The following is a 17,228-nucleotide window of genomic DNA, read 5'->3' as shown; positions in this document are numbered from 1 at the left end:
ATGTGGCGCACTTTGAGGTGGTGTCATGCGTAACGTAAGATGAAGACGCTGAGGGTGTACGCATGAGGGCACGCATCATTCTGCATGCATCCTTACATTAACAAGAGTACTTAGGACTTGTTTAATTATTCTGCTTTATCATTACTGCTTGATTGAACTGATAACATGTTAACCAGTGCCTTATTGTTGCATAAGTGATGTTCTGGAACTCGGGAGCTGAGTTATGCTCGACCCCCGAATTTCAGGGCATTACAAGTTGGTATCAGAGCATGATCTGGATTAAACCGGACCTGGGTTATGGTCACACACCGCACATTATCGCCACTTTAGTGTATTTGGGTGCGGGTCTATCGTAGATTTGTGTTTGTGCTCCGTAGCTTCTATCGGCGAAAGTTTCTTGAAAACGTTCGCCGAGATCAAGTCTGTGCTCTCTCCTGATCACACACATTGACCCGAAACCTTTCCTAGACCATCCACTAATGAGTTTAGATGGATTATCTTCCCTTTTCAACCCTTCAATTTTCAAAAAATCTTTATTTGAATCAGATTTCTGCCAGAATGGCCCGATAGGCGTCAAATCATGCAAGGGGCCGATCGGGGCATTTCCTGTGGGGCCCAGGGGGGACCACACCTTTTTTACCATGGGGGACCAGGAGGACCTCGCCCAAATGGTGAGGCATCACCGGTCAGTCCAGAGACCGGCGATGCCATTGCCAGTTCGGCGAGGGCTCGCCGATCAGCGGGCCAGGCGGGCCGGGCCGGCACGGGCCGATGCTTTTTAGGCCTTGTGTGGCCCACCCCTCCACAGTTCATCGATTTAAACTCCTTTAACCTACTTCCTTCACAATCTTCCCTCCCAAGCTCTCCTTTTCTTGAAAACCCTCTCCAATCTCTTCCAAATCTCTTTCAAATCTTCTTCTTCCTTCATTTTCATGCAAACCCCATCACCCCATCTCAAAACCCTCACCCCATTGCTGTTTATCTTTCTTTTCCTTCTCATTTGAGCTCTTGCATTCTCTTTTGAGATCTCTAGAGTGTGGAAGTTTCACCATCTTCCCATTTCTCTCTTTCTCTCATTTCTCATGGCCCTCTTTGAGTTCATCATGGTCATATTTTCCATTTCTACCCTTTTTTCTTTGATGGGGAAGAAGAGAGCACCCGTGGATGAGGCCAGGCCTAGCCGTCCAACCTGTGCACGGAGGCCGAGAGGTGCCGCCGCGAGCACGTCCGCCACTCGTGAATTCCAGACCAAGCGGGACCTCGATCCTCGAGCTCCCATTGGTAGAACTTTGTTGGCGGAGTTGTCGCATGGAGTCTATGAAGGCCGTAGAGTTCTTTTTGAGGCTCATGTTGATCCGCAGTTGTATGGCGAGTTCTTATTGTTGGAGCTCCTGGAAGGGGCTGGTTGGTGTCCCTTGTTTGAAGGCGAGTATCGCGCGAATGCTAGTACTGTTCGAGCCTTTTATGCCAATATTTGTGATCCTTTGCTGGAGCCTCTGCAGTTCAAGATTCCTTATGGTAGCGGTCGAGTGGGTATTGTCAATGTCGCTTTGATATCCCGACTCCTGAATGTGCCACTTGGTGAGGTGCATGCCAGCGAGAAGAATGTGAACAGTATGCGCGAGAGGGATTGTCGCACCCGATCCTTGTGTGGTCGTCTGGTCGAATGGTAGCTTAATAGGAGTCTTCTGGCTACCTGCATGACGGACGACTTCCTTTTACTTCATCACATGTGTACGTTCAATGTATACCCAAGGTGGAGCAATCGCAGCGAGTGTACGCGCCTGATGGTAGATTTCCTGTATCAGGTGGGGCAAGAAGCGAATTTGTGTGTGCCAACGTACATCCTGCGCCAGATTATTCTCATCGCTCGTTCGAGTAGGAGGACCGAGTCGCTTCCATTTGGCCACCTCATTTGCAAGCTTGCGCATGAGTTTGGCTATAGGCTTGGAGCAGAGAAGCCGGTTCATGTTTGTCATATTAATCTGAGGACCCTTAAGCAGATGGAGATCGGTTCTGGTCGACATGCCTCAGAGAGTGAGGATGAGTCAGAGAGCGATGATGAGGAGAGTTATGCTGAAGGTGGTGCTGAGATTGAGGAAGAAACAGAGCAGGACAAGGAAGAGGATGAGGTACAGGATTCGAGTGATAGCTCTCCTCCTGTGGCGTCAGAGCAGAGCGCAGAGCAGACTGCTAGAGATGCCCGTCTCGCACGACTTGAAGAAGGGCAGGCTGTTTTACGCCAGGATATTGTTGATCTTCGAGGCCTTGTTAAACATAAGTTTAAGAAGGTGACTCGAACTCTGAAGTCTATCCTGTGTTGCTTGCAGGATAAGGGTGCCCCGCCTCCATCTCCTGATTCAGATGAGTAGTTGTCGTCGTGGCCGTCCTTTGCTTTGTTTGTTGTTTTTCTTTCTGTGTGTAGCCGTTGTTGGCTTTGTAGTTGGAGTTGTTTGTAGTTGTTTGTGGTTGTTTGAAGTGTTAGATGTTATTGTTCTCATGCTTTCCTAGTCGTGATTCATGTAATGCTGCACTACTTGTATTGCGACGATTTTATTTAATGGAATGCATGTTGTTTGTCTTTGAAGTTGTGCTGTGATGCTGTATGGATGGATTATGTGACGTAGAATCTGAAAGGTTGCATCCTCTGTTGAATGTAGGGATGCCTCCTAAGGGTTCGAAGTCTTCGGCCCGTCTCTCCTTGATTGAGTCGCTTGCTGGGGTTCCTCCCTTAAGCGATAGCCAATCAGATCCACAGGCGGGCCCATCTCATGCCGGTGTTGGGCCAACACCTATGACTCCTCCAGTCACGCCCTCGGTTCCTGAGCTAAGCCGTGCACCTTCGTCTGCTTCGCCTACTGATAGGTTTGAGCAGATGATGCTGTTGATGCAGCAGCAGCAGATTCAGTAGCAGCAGCACTAGCAGCAGCAGCAGGAGTTCCTCTCTTCCATGGCTGGCATCTTTGCTCAGTCAGTGGGGGTGACTCCACCTGTTTCACCTATGCCTCCATCTGGGAGCGCCAGTGCCAGCGGCACTTTCGAGCGATTCCAGCGCTTGTAACCTCTTATGTTTGTGGGTTCTCATAGACCCGAGGAGGCCGAGTATTGGATCGACCGCATCTCTAAGATGCTAAGACCGCTGCACTGCTCTGAGGTTGAGCAGGTTGAGCTTGCCTCCTTCATGTTTGAGAAGGAGGCCAGTCTGTGGTGGGACGTGTTCTTCGCACTATCGAGGAAGGTTTTGAGTGGTCGTGGCAGGCATTTGAGGCACGCTTCCACGAGAAGTATTTCTCGGTTACGTACCGACATGAGAAGGAGAGTGAGTTCCTTCGCCTTCGCCAGGGAGGATTATCGGTGACGGAGTATGAGAACCGGTTTACTGAGCTGGGTCGGTATGTTCCTTTGATCCTGGGCGATCAGCCGATGAGGATGTGGCGTTTCTCTGAGGGATTGAGACCTGAGATCCGATCGAAGATTTTCTGTGCTAGCATTTCTTCTTATGCGGAGCTGGTGAGCATGTCCTTGCGAGCAAAGCAGGACGGGGATAGGTCGTCCCGCATGCAAGCACCGATGGTTCCCAGCCCGCAACCGGACTTTCAGGGTGTACCTTTCCTCGGTAAGAGGCCGCAAGCAGATTCTCCTCCTAGGCGTTCAGCGCCGCCCGCTCAGCAGATGAGAGCTGATGTTCGCTATTCTTATTATGGGAAGACAGGGCATTTAGACCATTTTTGCTTCTCTCGTATGCGGGCTAGTGGATTTACTCTACCGCAGAGGATTAGCCGTCCGATGCCTCAGGTGATTTCTCCTCCACCTCTTCGATCAGCGCCAACTCATCCATCCTTCAGACCTGTAGTTCCTAGCTTCAGGTCACCTCAGCGGCCCATGGTTCCTTTGCCAAATCGTCAGCAGCAGGCTCGAGTTTATGCGCTCTCAGCTGAAGCGCCTATGTCTGATTTGGTGCCGAGGTCCTTCGAGGTGACAGCGCACATTGAAGGTATTCCCGTTTCTATGTTAGTGGATACAGGGTCCACTACTTCTCTTATATCTTATGCGGCAGTTAGGCGGTTGGGTTTGAGATCTGTTCCTATACAAGGAGTGACGCTTACTACCGCTACGGGGATTTCCTCTGCTTTGGGCAAGCATTGTATGGATTGTCTGGTCGATCTTGGAAGTGGATCGATCCGTGTTGATTTCTTAGTTGCACCGCTTTATCATTACGATGTTATTATGGGTATGGATTGGCTCACGAGGATGCGAGCTGAGATTGATTGTGAAGCTAGATTAGTGACGATCCATGGACCTGAGGGCGAGACTGTTACTTTCCCAGTTCAAGTCAGTTACCCTCTTCGTATTGATTATTATTCTTCTCTGTTGGAGAGTATGGCTGAATCGGCGTTAGTTAGTACGCCGGTAGTTCAGGAGTTTGAAGATGTGTTTGAGTCGATTCCTGGATTACCTCCTCAGCGTGAGATTGATTTTGCTATCGACCTCATGCCTGGTGCGGTGCCCATTTGTTTACCCACCTATCGTATGCCTCCGAGTGAAATGGAGGAGTTGAGGAAGCAGATAGATGGTTTGCTAGAGTTGGGTTTTATTCGGCCTAGTGTGTCTCCTTGGGGAGCACCTGTTTTGTTTGTGAAGAAGAAGGATGGTTCCTTGCGATTGTGTATTGATTATCGCAGGTTGAATTTAGTAACTGTGAAGAATAAGTACCCTTTGCCCATGATTGATGATCCGTTTGATCAATTAAAGGGGGCACGGTACTTTTCGAAGGTTGATCTGCAGTCAGGGTATCATCAGTTGCGCGTCAAGGATGGGGACGTGCAGAAGACCGCTTTCAGGACTAGCTTCGGTCATTATGAGTTCCTTGTGATGTCGTTCGGTCTGACGAACGCACCGGCCGTGTTCATGGATCTGATGAACAGGGTGTTTTGGCCATTCCTGTTCTGATTCATCATTGTCTTTATCGATGACATCTTGATATATTCGGTGAACCGGGAAGAACACGAGGAGCACTTAAGAGCGGTTTTGGATACTCTTAGGAAGAATCAGCTTTTCACACAGTTCAAGAAGTGTGATTTCTGGAAAGAGGAAGTCAAGTTCCTGGGACATGTGGTGTCCAAGGAAGGGATAGTTGTCGATCTTGCCAAGGTAGCTGCAGTGCAGGACTGGAAGCAGCCTAGTTCAGTTACTGAGGTAAGGAGTTTTCTGGGTCTTGCAGGCTATTATCGACGCTTCATTCAAGACTTCTCGAAGATTGCCAGACCATTGTCGCAGTTGACACGGAAGGATTTGAAGTTTGCTTGGAGTGAGCAGGCGGAGTTAGCTTTCAGGAGCTGAAGGACAAGTTTACGTCCGCCCCTGTGCTAGTATTACCAGAGCAAGGGGTTAAATATATTATATATACTGACGCCTCTCGCGTTGGCCTAGGTTGTGTCCTTATGCAGAAGGACAGGGTGATTGCTTATGCTTCGCGTCAGTTGAGAAAACACGAAGAGAATTACCCTACGCACGACCTGGAATTAGCAGCTGTCATATTCGCATTAAAGCTTTGGAGACATTACCTCTATGGTGAGGAGTTCGAGCTCTTTTGCGACCACAAGAGCCTTAAGTATATTTTCACGCAGCGTGATTTGAATATGAGGCAACGCCGATGGATGGAAACATTGAAGGACTTTACGTTCGATGTTTCTTACCATCCGGGCAAGGCGAACCTTGTGGTAGATGCGTTGAGTCGCAAGAAGGCTATTGAGTTTGCAGCTCCGCTGATGATAGTAGAGTGGGATATGTTGGAGTTCGTGCGTGATTTTGAGCAGAAGCTTACGGTGGTTGAGCCGTATGAGGTTATCGCACACATTCGTGTACAGCCCCTTATCGACGAGAGGATCGTTGCAGCTCAGGCAGATGATGATCTTTTGGTGAAGATGAGGAAGCGGGTTAGTACAGATGAGAGCTCCGATTGGAGTGTTAGTTCTGATGGGGGCCTACGATTTCGTGACCGGTTATGTGTTCCTGACATCCCTGACTTGAGACGGGAGGTTCTCGAGTTGGCCCATAGTTCTAAACTTGCGATGCATCCAGGTAGCACGAAGATGTATCAGGATATGAAGAGGTCTTATTGGTGGGACAATATGAAGGTCCAGATTGCTGAATTTGTTTCTCGTTGTCTCACGTGCCAGCAGGTCAAGGTAGAGCATTGCCGACCTCCTGGATTGTTGTAGCCCATGCCCATAGCTGAATGGAAGTGGGACTTCATCTCTATGGATTTTATTTCTGGGTTGCCGAGAACGAGGAAGGGATATGACTCTATTTGGGTGATCGTCGACCAATTAACGAAGTCGGCGCATTTCTTACCGATTAGAGTCACTAACTCTGCAGACGAGTTGGCTAGGTTGTATATCAAGGAGATAGTACGTCTGCATGGAGTTCCCCTGGAGATTGTGTCTGATAGAGACGCGCGTTTCACATCTATCTTCTGGACTTGTATTCAGGAAGCGATGGGTGTGAAACTGAAGTTCAGCACCGCGTTTCATCCGCAAACAGATGGGCAGACGGAGCGCGTGAATCAGGTCCTGGAAGATATGTTGCGAGCTTGTGTTTTGGATTTCAAGGACAGTTGGGATGATTGTCTTCAGTATGTAGAGTTCGCGTATAATAACAGTTTCCAGGTGAGTATCGGCATGACTCCCTATGAGGCGCTGTATGGTCGCCCGTGCAGAGCACCACATTGTTGGGCAGAAATTGGTGAGCGTAGTTTGCTTGGCTCGGAATTGGTGCAGGTGACTTCAGAGAAATTTGACATCATTCGACGTCAACTTCTAACAGCCCAGAGCAGGCAGAAGAGTTATGCTGATACGAGGCGTCGACCGCTTGAGTTTGAGGTTGGAGACCATGTGTTTCTGAAGGTCTCTCCTATGAAGGGAATTCTACGGTTCGGTAAGAAGGGAAAGTTGACGCCGAGATTTATTGGTCCATTTCAAGTTCTGGATCGAGTGGGAGCAGTAGCATACCGCCTTGCTTTGCCCACTCCTCTTGCGGGCGTGCATAACGTATTTCATGTTTCTATGCTGAAGAAGTACGTTCCTGATCCTTCGCATATTATCAGTTGGGAGCAAGTGCAGTTGAGTGAGGATGCCACTTATGTACTGCGACCGACGCGTATTCTCGATAGGAAGGAGTAGGTATTGCGTAGCAAGGTTATCCCTCTTGTGAAGGTGCTATGGATGCATCATAGTGAGGAATAGGCTACTTGGGAATCTGAAGCTGAGGTCAAGAAGAGCTACCCTCAGATCCTTGAAGATTATGAGAAGGTATGAATTTCGAGGACGAAATTTTCTTTAAGGGGGGTAGATTGTAATGACCCGGAAAATTTTGTGCTTATCTTTCCCTAAGTAGTTGTTTTTGGGGTAATTAGCACTATACTCGATTGCTTGTGAAATCTGCATCAATCACTTTAAATTCGATCTGCATGACTCAAAACTTGTAGATTAGTTAGCGCTATGTTACTCTGAAATCTGGGATCCATCGCTAAATCCAGTTGTTCTGGGGATTTTTTGGAAGTTCTGGATCGGACCTGGACCGCGCGTCGAAAGTCCGATAGCGATGATCTTAGGCTGTTGCGGTCACCATGTTAGGCTTGACCATCACCTCGAAAATCAAGTCCATGTGATGTTCTGGGTCGATTTGTTTGAGTTCGGAGTGAAGAGTGTGAGAACGGATGGATATTTATTAAGCTTTTATGAAATCTGAGTCGTGTCGCTTGCGTGATGATTTTAAGCTATCTGACCGTTGAATTCTGACCCAATTTCACCCTCTGATCAGGGAAGGTGGCCAAGGCATGTCCTTGTGCTTGTGGACCTGATCGAGATTCAGTGACCGTTGTATTGAGTGTGGTCCGCCACGGCTGATCTGAAGAACCGGTCGGTACGAAAACTCAGCTTGACCTAGATCCATGGTCAAGGAGCTTAAGTCCGACCTTTCGTGGTATTTGGCCCACCAGAAGTGCTTCGTTGGATCGCGAGAGTCAGGTTTTAGTTATACCCTAAGTATACCTTGGCCCTGGGGTTATTTTCATCAATTTGAGGCCTATTTATAGTCCTTAAACCCTAGCTCTCTTTTCCATACGAATTTTCTCTAACCCTAGCTAAGAAAGAGAGTGGAAAAGAGAGAGAAAGTGAGAGAGAAGTTGGTGAATCATCTTGGATTCTTTCCTATTCTTCTTCATCCTTGAACCTTCACTTTGAATCGTTATTCTGACGATTCTGAGTTCATCTTTGGGTAAGTTAACCTAACCCTAATCTGTGTTAGAGCTTAGAATAGTCTTGGTGTTGTTGTATCTCATTTCTATTCTTGCTTTAGGGTATTCTATCGCCGTTGACGAAGACAACTCGTCTGAAATCAATTCGGTGTTCTTTTCTGGCTTAAGGTGCGGACTTTAAGTGTATAGGTTATGGTTTTCAAGGCTTTCAATGCCAGTGAATGATTTATTCTTGTTATGGATGAGATTTCACATGCCAAATGTTGTGTTTACTTTGCGTTCCTGATATGCATGTGTTATATTGAGATTTGTGTATTCTATGTGTATGTATAAAGTACCGTATACGTATAAAATATGCACTTGTGTTTGCCATGATTATTTGTCATGTATGTATGCTAGATGTATGTGCGACAACTCCTTGGTAAAAGGAATTGTCCAAATGTGTGTATTTCAACATATGTCATATATGTTGTATTGTGTATTCTAAGTGTTTGTAGAAATGCCTGAATGATCTAAAGTGTGATGTTTCAACCTAGTATGGGCGTTGAGAAGCGATTCTCAACTCTCCCACTAGTGTGTACGATTTCCTTCATGTAAGTTACATTCCTTGTTATTTAAATTCAAGTCTTACTTATGCTTACATTTCTGTTAAGTTGATATTCTTCAAAGGCTTGAGTACCACATGATTTGAGTTGTTATTCCTTTACAGTTCTACATTCAATACGAATATCTATTGTAGTGTAATGTGTGTGGGACTATGCATTAGTCCAGGAATTCGGTAATCTGCCTTAAGGTTGTGGCTGAGATCGCTTTCGCCACAAAGGACGTGATTAGACAAACTCGAGCCGTATTAGAGTTGTCGGCAGTGGTTTGGCCACCCGGAGTGTTTACGCACTCTATGTCGTTCAACTCAACGTGCGCTTGTGCTAGTCGAGTTCGTCAAGTAACCCGATTGTCCGATGTATGTTCACCATGTATGGACGCTACTGCTTGAATCTAGGGTACCAGACTTACCAGTGAAATCCTATTAACCTTGGTACCTTGATCCGCAAAGACTCATGAGCCGGACATGGTGGTATGGGACACCGTGGTCGAGCTGTCGGCCTACACTGGGGTGACGAGCCTCCCCGTAGTGACCAGTGAGCAACCAAACTCGTGAGCCGATTATGGTGGTATGGGACACTATATTAGTGCTGTCGGCGTACATTGATTGGTGACGAGCCCTTTGTAGTGACCTCGGGCATACCTGGATACCGCAATGAGGTGACTAGCCGAACTGTGGTAATAAAGGTATGAAAGGCGTGCATTGATTGGTGACGAGCCCTTTGCAATGACCTCAAAACATATGATCGTATGAGATGTCTAGGATTGACGACCCTAGAATGGATCATTGTTTGGATGGTGATATGAGGAATGTATCTTAGCTTCCCAATCTTGCTGTATGAAAAGGACTAATAACAACTTGGTAATCATATTCATGCACCGCATTTGCATGTACTTTGTAGATGTGGCGCACTTTGAGGTGGTGTCATGCGTAACGTAAGATGAAGACGCTGAGGGTGTACGCGTGAGGGCACGCATCATTTTACATGCATCCTTGCATTAACAAGAGTACTTAGGACTTGTTTAATTGTTCTGCTTTATCATTACTGCTTGATTGAACTGATAACATGTTAACCAGTGCCTTATTGTTCCAATGAGTTGATCACTCACTCCCACGTTCTGGGGCGGTGTTAAACACCCACCAGACTCTGTCTTAGGTTCTGATGTTGCAGATGTTGATGCGACTTCTGAGGCAGAGCGAGAGATGGATGATGATGAGGCTGCTTTCTCTTATATGCAGTTTTCAGACGGGTTCTAGCGAGCTTGTTCTGATGCGCGGGATTCTGGGATTATTTTTGGGGAATTAAATGATGTAACTTGATACTTGTAATTTTGATAATAACACTTTCATTACGACCTGGTATGTGTATGTACTTCAGAGATTTGCACTTGTACACATATATTTCTATAAGTCTTCCGCTTGCTTTCTTCACTTATCCCTGAATTATATCTGTGCTTTGGCTTAATCCATTCCATGCTTTATGCACTAATACAGTCAACATACATCCATCATTAAATATGTTGCATAAGTGATGTTCTGGAACTCGGGAGCTGAGTTATGCTCGACCCCCGAATTTCAAGGCGTTACATATTTTATGCTCAAAGCACAATCAGTTAAGTTATTTGTATGATCAAGATTGTCATATAAATTTTCCATGTTCTGTTGGAAGAGTTGTTACCATTCTGAAATTGGCAGTTACTCCTCACGTGGCACACAAGTACAGCTTTTTAGACCATTCAAATTGTAAGACACATCTTGAAAGGTGCATGTTGGAAATCAAAATGATAAATCAATCCTGACTAACCAAATGGTGGTTATCAAATGGATGGATAAAAATGATATAGTGAGTGGTTCAAATTGCAAGAGCAAAATTACATGGTCACCATCATTTGCATGGTGCAGTCCATCCTATGCTCCTATCAGATATCCTAGACACATGCCATATTGGCACATATTTTGCTTGTAAAGTACATGTGGGAGAGGATTTCCATGGGGGCCACTTTGTAGACCTTGAAAAATAGAAGGCAAAACAACAACTCTGTCAAATTGGACACTAAATAAATAAGCAGCATTATCTAAATCATGAAATGATATACTTCACATAAATAATATGAGAAATATCTAACAATGAGTATAAAATAAGAAGAGGAACTATATGAACCTCAATGATATGGCCCAAGGACAGGGCCTTAGGAACAATTGTTGAAGTAAGAACTGTAAAGGGCACCATAAATAGCTAGGAAAAAGGTTATGATGATGATTACAATAGAAAGCTTGACTGAGTTAAATGGCAGTTTCTTTTGTCAGCAAGAAACAGTGCAGGTGGCCCAACTTTCCATGACTCAGGCCATTTCATCTTGTGGAACATATTAAGAATAGGGTGTGCCCCAAAAAGTCTCCCCAATTGGAAAAACTTTCCTATATGATCAATGGAATTGTTTCCCCATTGAAAGTGAGCCATAGGTAAACTGTCTTTGCAGCCCATCAATGGGGAAAAAGTTTAGAATTGCAAGGAAAAGGAGATTTTTGTACATTAGCTTGCACGATGGCAAACCAGATGAGCAATCTAAATTACAGAAAGGTACACCTATATCGCTATTGTGCCAAACAATATGGTCACTTTGTTTAGGCAGCATGAGATAATACCTTACAAAAATATTGTAAGCTGTGAAAACATAAATTCAATGAGCTGAAAACTAATTCGATCTTTTCATTCATCTCTTCATACAACATATACAACTCAATATGCATTGTATATGTGTATAAATACCCAGCCAGACAAGATATGTGCATAAGCATACAAGATATGTCATACAAATGTACAAGATACACCAGTGGGACCCACTCTCTCTACATGAAATGATTGAGTGAACTCAATTCTAGAAATACTATAACATAATGCTCTATTGTATCTAGGATTTACTGCAGAAAAAATGCACCTTCCAAACACAAGAATGAAGTGGAATAAAGGTTCTCCAGTTATGTCGTCTAATTTAGCAGAAAACTAAAAATGTATCCAAAATGAAACATCAAGATAACTCCAAAATGGCTAAAAAAAATGAAGAACTTCAAGTTTAAACAGGCTCAAACAAAGAAAAACCTTGAATATATCTCAGAATTATTCCAAACAACAGTTTAGCTTCTTGGTTTTGATGCTCTAAATTCAAAATTAGCAGTGTGCTTATTTCATTACCACAATAGTTTGTGAAAATGATTAGTATTTTCAGCAAAAACAATGACTAAATGTTTATTATCATTCATTCGTGGGCTCCATGTATCCCATTGGGCATGGATTTAAGTAGCTTTTCAGAACGTGACTTGTCTGGGGACCAAAACCAGTATGACTTACCCCTTCTTCGTCATACCCATAGACATAATATGCAAATAAAAACTCTATAGAATTATATGATTTTCAGCTTGGTTCTTGAAAATTACCTACATGCACGCTCTCTTTTGCCTACTGCTATTCTGCTTTCTTAAAAATACTAGTTTCGCCTACTTTCTTAGAAATAAACTAGGAAAATGGACATAATCATAAAACCATACAAATTAACTTGAAAATAAATAATTTGGGTTTTTACTATCATCATCCCAAGTATGCTCATCATTAAGGAATAAATATTAGTAGAAAGAAATTGTATTAAACACATACCTGCAATTTTTTGTAGATATACCAAAACAGTAATAATAGAAGCAAGAACAAAATCTGCACATATCAATTAAATGTCTGAACAACATACTTTATCTAGGTAGTGTTAAGAAATATGATCATACAGAACTAAAACAGTCCAATTAGATATCTGGATTGATACAACAAAAAGCCTTCTAGTTTTACCTGTGCATATGACAAAACTATTGCAATGCTAACAAGGCTAAAGAAATTTGCTAAGAGAATGTTGAGAATAAATGGGAGAGAATCATCAATAGTATACAAATCTGAAGATAACCTGTAAAATAAAGACTAATATATAAACAAATACACCATACAGGAGTTCCGTTAAGCCCACGCGCACCTTTCCACATGCATCTCTATATGTGGAAGTCCAGGCCATGCATCAGGTGGACGTGTGTGTAGATACACGCTAGATCCTTGATTCCCATCAATAATCGACGGTGTAGGGAAGGATTCTAATGCATCAGTGGGGTCAAACGCATCCGACGAAGATGAAAATGAGGGTTTTGGACTGCTTTGCAGATGGGACATACAAACGTGAGAGATTGTATGGATTTCAACACAGATTTCGGAGAATTGGGATCTGAAACATACTTTAGAGAGATCAGTTTCTTGATTTCTTTCTGTGATTGCTGAGATGAACGAAGTATCGATCGGATCGGCTTCGGATGTAGCTAAGAAAGCTGGATTTAGGGATTTTGTGATTATCTGCAAAAGGGAAAGGGAAATGTGTGTGAGAGAGAGAGAGAGATTAACCATTCTTCTTCTCCTTCTCCTTCTCCTTCTTCTTCTCCTTCTTGCAGTGAAAAGGGGGTTTTGAAAACCCTAACAAGAGAGACAAAGAGGTTAGGAAACAGAGAGGGAAATGGGGCTAAGAGATAGAGAGAGGGTGAGGGAGCGCAAGAGATCGAGAGAGGGCTGAGTACGAGAGAGAGAGAGAGAGGAGAGAGAGAGAGGAGAGGGCGAGGGAGGGTGAGTCACGAGCGGGTGAGAGAGAGAGAGAGAGAGAGAGGGATTTGCTTTTATGAAATAGGGTGCGCGGTAGAGGTGCACAGACGAGATTTTAGGGGTGATTTATTTTAGGACTTGGGGGGCCCACCATTGTGTATTTTAATTATCCACTCCGTCCATTCATTTTAACGGCTGATTTTTAGGGTTTATGCAACAAATGAGTCAGATCTAAGATTTAGGTGGACCACACCACATATTAATGGTATAATTTTATTTTTCATTCTTTCTCATGGTGTGGTCTACTTAGACTTTTGATCTTTCTAATTATTAGGCTCATGCACTGAAATAATATTTCAAAATCAAAATTGATGGACCGATTAAATAAAATAAATATATTGCAATGGGCCCGATGGAGCCCCTTAAGCATCGTCAGTCTCTCATAAGGTCCTATGGGGAGGTATATTTTAGCTACAGATTAAGTCTGCTTTAGCTACGGATTAAATTCATAGCTAATTAGCTGCAGATTAAAGCCGTAGACATAGACCTCTATAGTCCATAGCTTTTGCTCATTTTTTTGGTAGTGAAAGGAAGAAAGAAATGAGGAGAGTAACGGAAATGAGAGAGGGAGAGAGAGAGAGAGAGAGAGAGAGAGAGAGAGAGAGAGATGAAAAATAGTCGGGTGGTTGCACCCTCCGAGTTAACCCGACTCGCTACCGAGTCTGTCCCAAATCAGGCCGAGTTGAGGAGTCAGGTTGCACCTAAGGTAAGTTCAATAATCTCTGGACCTTTAAGAAATTAAAGAGAGAGAGAGAGAGAGAATAAGGGAGGGAGAGAGAGTCGTGAGGAGTGAAACCGAGCAGCACTACAACTCACTGTCAAGCCAAGTTGCTTTGCTAGAGGTAGTTAGGTCTAGCGGTTTATGAAGTCAAGGTTTGCTGGTAGTGAGAACCAAGAACCCAGCTCTACACAGACTGAAACCAGCCTCAAATTAGGGCCAAAATTGGCCACAGGTTTGGGCCGAATGATGTCCTAGAACTGGTCTAGGATTTGGCCAAGAATGGTCCCAAACCTGCGCCGAGATTAGGCCATGTAATGGCTGAGACATGGGCTGAAACCAGGCCATGTAATGGCTGAGATATGGGCCAAAAAATAGGCCGTGCAATGAGCTGAAAATAGGCCTCAGTTGGGCCATGAGTTGAGCTAAAAATGGCCTTTAGTTGGGCCATGAAACTATGTTGAAAACGGCTTACAGTTGGGCCGAGAGCTGGGCTCAAAACGTCCTCCAGATGGGTCTTAAATCTGGACTGAAAAACGTCCTTTATCTGAGGCTGAAATTGGCTTTCAGCTGGCCCATGAAGTGGACCAAAATCAGCCCAAGTTCTAGGCTGAAGTGTGGGTCGAGGGCAGCAACTAATGTGGGCCATATGCTGGGCTGAGATTAGCCTTGGAACTGGGCCGAAATCAGTCCCAGAAATAAGCTAAAATCAGCCCAAGTCTAGGCCAAAAATCAGGCCAAAGCATAGTGGGCCTATGCAAAATCCAGCCGCACAATGGGCCTGGACTAGGCCCGGCCTTATTGGGGCCACATGGATGGGCTAAGCTAGTTAGCCTAGTCCATTGGGGCGGCACAATATGGCTAGGCCTAGATCCATTTGGGGCCTTGATGATGTCACTCAGTCTGGGCCAAACCAGGTCCAGTTTAGACCTTGGTTATGGGTGAATTCTAGGCCCAATTAGGGCCACTTGTTGGACAAAAATCTGGTGGGCCTGGTCACTCTAATGCAAGCCTAAATAGCCTTATTCATGGGACCTTTCAAACCCCACACAACTTAAATGTGTTAGTTAGTTAAAACCTTGGGAATACTTGACTAATACAAACTATGCCTTTAGGAGGTTACTTGTGTGAATTGGGCCGCAAGGTATTCACGGGAACGTGGATTAAGGACGGTAATACAACCCTACAGGTGATGACTTCTTCCCCTTAAGCTTTCCATTTCCAAATTAGTTCAAGTATTAGTTTTTATTAGATTCACAAGTGTAATCTCATGACATGCGATCTCTTACATTAGTTATAAAATCTCAAGACATGACTGGTATTTGAATTATACTTGGTAGTTATGACAGCATGCAATAGTTACTCACATAATAGATTCTGTTTAAATCTCATTTGATAATTCATGCCATGACTTATTGTGATTATGAATCAAATGCTTAACATATGTCTATCATGATATAATTATATGCTTTCACATGTGTTGTTGTTAGTCACTAATAGAATCCAATTCACTACATCAATTAGTAGAAAAACACCACTTATGTATGTGAACCCATACTTAGGATGCATCAAGCTGGAGTGTGGTACGGAATGGCCCTCGATTGGAGGTTACATGGGACATGGAACATTTATGTGGGATTTACCATCCACGGGTCATACGGCTTGAGTAACTTAGAAATGACCGCTTAACCGCTCTGATTTAACCTTACCTGACCCTTTTGCCGTCTCGATTTAATGTTCTGAGTATCCTTTTACTGATGCAATTTAATATATGTCCCATGTTTTGATGGTTGTTTTGCGTGGGTTCGATGGCCTATGACCATGCGATGGTAATCCTTAATTATCAAATTTGATTTGCCACGGGTCGATGGGCATCCATTAAGCATCCTAAGATGGGAAAACCTCATGAGTCGAGGATGGTAGTCATAGGACATTATGCCCGAGCTGTCGGCCTACGTTAGGTGACGAGCCCCCGTAGTGACCATTGAGTTACTCAAACTAATGTTTGACTAATCATGCATTCATAGCATATTGGCGATGACGGGTGGCTAATTCTAAATGTTGTAGCATGTGCCCTTGGTTTATTGGGGTATCGTTTCGCTAGCTCTCAGACCACCGACTATTGACTTACTTGATGACTTGGCACCATGTTGTACGAGATATGCTACGCTGGTGACCAGTCTTATGCATGGGTGATGAGCCCAAGTCCGACTGGATGAGCATCACCAGGTTGATGTTACATGGGTGACGAGCCCAAGTCTGACTAGATGAGCATCCTAAGGTCGATGTGCATTCACGCATCCATGTATTTAAAAAGACTGCATCATGTATTGTTTTGATTGCCTTGTTGTTTTTAATTATGCTTAGCTAAGGCGGCAGTGTGTAATCTTGAGAGAAATTCACACTGAGTTGGCCACTCATCCATCAAATATATAACCGTACAGGTAGCACAGGTGGCTTAGATGATATTCATGTTTAGACTGATGAGGAGTAAGGTACAAGTGTCAAGGATGCATGGTCGTATCTGCTAAGAGGAGTTGCACGATCTCGTGGCTCAAATCTATATGCATTTTATTATTTCTCTTCTGTAAATTATGTTATTTTTGTATTTGCTATTATAAGAGACATTGGTTTGTATAAGTCATTATGGACAGCCTCTTGTATAATCTAAATGAAATTTCAAATTTTTCTTTATGTTGATTTGTCCATTCTACGCTAAACTACCATCTCTGAAAGAAAATGAAAATTTTATGGAATTAGGTTCTCTATAGGATAACATTCGGGTTTCTGAGAAATGAGTCATATACTCGGGTCCTAAAAACACGGGGTGCTACACTATGGTAGGGTCATGTAAAAAAATCGGAGCTGGTTATGGCCCACAATTGCATTAATGATGCGAGTTAATTCTGAATTGTTTCCTCTGATGTGTTCATCTATGATGAGTTTTGCCCTTAAACTTGGGGTGAAT

This window comes from Magnolia sinica, chromosome 5 (assembly GCF_029962835.1).
Source record: "Magnolia sinica isolate HGM2019 chromosome 5, MsV1, whole genome shotgun sequence".
In the NCBI taxonomy this organism is placed as follows: domain Eukaryota; kingdom Viridiplantae; phylum Streptophyta; class Magnoliopsida; order Magnoliales; family Magnoliaceae; genus Magnolia; species Magnolia sinica.
This window is presented reverse-complemented; position numbering follows the sequence as displayed.